Below are 2,472 nucleotides of genomic sequence, written 5' to 3' on the forward strand. Positions count from 1 at the left end.
TGGCAGCTGAAAAAAATCAGGATCTCTCTGGAAATATCAGCACAATAAATGACATACAGACCTGAATTTTCCTCTATTTTTGTGGTGTTTAACGTTTCTATTAAAGTGATTAATCATTTTTGTGGTGGATTTAAGTTAAGAAGAAAGAAGGACAAAAATCCCACAGCCACCTGCCAAGCACCTATTCAACAAAACCTAAAGTAGCTTTGATTCTCCTCAGGCAAGCCTTTTGGCCTAGGAGACAGATAACAGCAAAACCAACCTGGATGAGGCGGAATAAGGATGTAAAAGCCAAAATAAGAAAAAACACACAATCAATGGCTTGATGTCATATATGGCTGTAATGTAGAAATACTGTAAACTGCAATTTAGTGTTAATACTGTCAACTAATCAGAAACTTCTGAAAACTGGCAAGGCCTAAACCACAAGGATAAATATACCTTATGTTCTAAGTCTATCAGTTTGGGATTTTAACTATTCCATGTCTGGTAAAGTACACCCTGAAAAACAAAATGCACAGCTAAAACGGATGAGCTAGAAAGTACCCAGAACTTAAAAGACAAGAGCATATGTACATAAAAATCCTTACTGGAACCACAGAACTTATTGAATGGGGGCTATTCCGTTTACGTTTTCTTTTCATCTTAAAACCCTATTTTCTAGGGGTAAGACAGGAATAAAGACACAGACCTACTGGAGAACGGACTTGAGGATATGGGGAGGGGGAAGGGTGAGCTGTGACAAAGCGAGAGAGAGGCATGGACATATATACACTACCAAACATAAGGTAGATAGCTAGTGGGAAGCAGCTGTATAGCACAGGGATATCCACTCGGTGCTTTGTGACCGCCTGGAGGGGTGGGATAGGGAGGGTGGGAGGGAGGGAGACGCAAGAGGGAAGAGATATGGGAACATATATATATGTATAACTGATTCACTTTGTTATAAAGCAGAAACTAACACACCATTGTAAAGCAATTATACTCCAATAAAGATGTTAAAAAAAACCCCTATTTTCTAGCAATAAGTTAAATTAAGGACAGCTCCACTTGCATTAGTCTACAGAACAGTCCATATGCCACTGTGAGGCTGCTATTCCAATACCAGCACAGCTAGCCTGACTTTCCACTAGTGGTATTTTGGCAAAAATGTCAAAGAGGCGATCAAAGACAGGACAGGTCGTGGGTTTCTCCCTAGGAAGGTCATCGCTCCCTTTCCCTCCCCCACCCGACCCACAACTCATGGGAAAAAAATAAAGACTGCAGTAGTAGCATCAGCGTGTGCTGCCAGCCCACCTGGGGGCCTTAATTGTTGCCTTCTCCACCGTCGTCGTCTTGCTGATCGCTTGTCCAGAGCGTGAGATTGTCGCGGAGGAGCTGCATGATGAGCGTGGAGTCCTTGTAGGAGTCTTGTTGAGAGCGTCGAGCTCAGCAATGGCGTCATCAAAAGCGGTCTTGGCCAAGTGGCAGGCTTGCTCTGGGGCGTTCTGGATCTCATAGTAGAAAACGGAGTAGTTAAGGGCCAGGCCTAATCTAATGGGGTGAGTGGGCTGCACGTGCTGCTGGCTAATCTTATGGGCTTCGCTGTAGGCCTTCTCAGATGACTCCACGATGGTCACCCCCTTCTCTCCAGTGGCGACTTTGACCAGGTAGTGGTAATAGTCCCCTTTCATCTTCAGGTAAAACACTTTGCTCTCATACTGGGTCTTACTGCAATTCTTGATCAGGTAGTTATCCAGTAGGCTCAGCACATCCTGACATACAGCCTCCAACTCCTTCTCTATTTTTTCACGGTAAGCACGGACCATCTCTATCTTCTTCTCATTACCATCTGCAGATGTCTTCTGCTCAATGCTACTAATGACCCTCCAGGAAGAACGGCGTGCCCCAACTACATTCTTGTAGGCCACAGAGAGAAGATTTCTTTCTTCATTGGACAGTGGCTCATTCAGCTCTGTCACCTGCAGGAGCGACGGACGACTAGTCCCCAAGTCGACCCAGCGAAAACCCGTGTCTGCGAAGGGTGGGGTGGCGGGGGTGGGGGGACTCACGTTCTTCATGGCCTCGGCCATGTCGTCGTAGCACTCCGCCTGCTCCACCAGCCGGGCTTTCTGCACCGGTTGCTCGCAGTCCACCATCTTCACGGGCTGGGTCGGGCCAGGCGAGGAGACCGGGGCGGCCTGAAGGGCTTGGAGGGTGGCTGCGGGCGCGGCTGGAGCCTGTGTGCCGGAAGGACCGACCCACGAAGCGAGCGGCTGAGGTGACGGCGTGAAGGCTGCGGCTCAAGCTGAGACCGCGGGACCCGGCGCGAGGCGGCTCTTAACCTCTTTATTTTCATTTTTTTTAATATAATGGGATAATTTTTATGCTATTACATCAAAATTTACCCCAGTCTTTTAAAACCCTGTGTAGTATTGCATCATTTGTCTATACTGTAATTTATTTCACATGATCCAGCAATCTCACTCCTGG

At 47.1% G+C, this 2,472-nt stretch overlaps 1 pseudogene; it reads right to left on the reverse strand.

Annotated features, from left to right (window-relative positions):
* Positions 1-1,011: 1,011 nt before the first annotated feature.
* LOC137224402 (14-3-3 protein gamma-like) lies at positions 1,012-2,254 on the reverse strand (annotated as a pseudogene).
* Between the last annotated feature and the right edge of the window lie 218 nt (positions 2,255-2,472).

The sequence above is a fragment of the Pseudorca crassidens genome, chromosome 5, assembly GCF_039906515.1.
Source record: "Pseudorca crassidens isolate mPseCra1 chromosome 5, mPseCra1.hap1, whole genome shotgun sequence".
NCBI classification, from domain to species: domain Eukaryota; kingdom Metazoa; phylum Chordata; class Mammalia; order Artiodactyla; family Delphinidae; genus Pseudorca; species Pseudorca crassidens.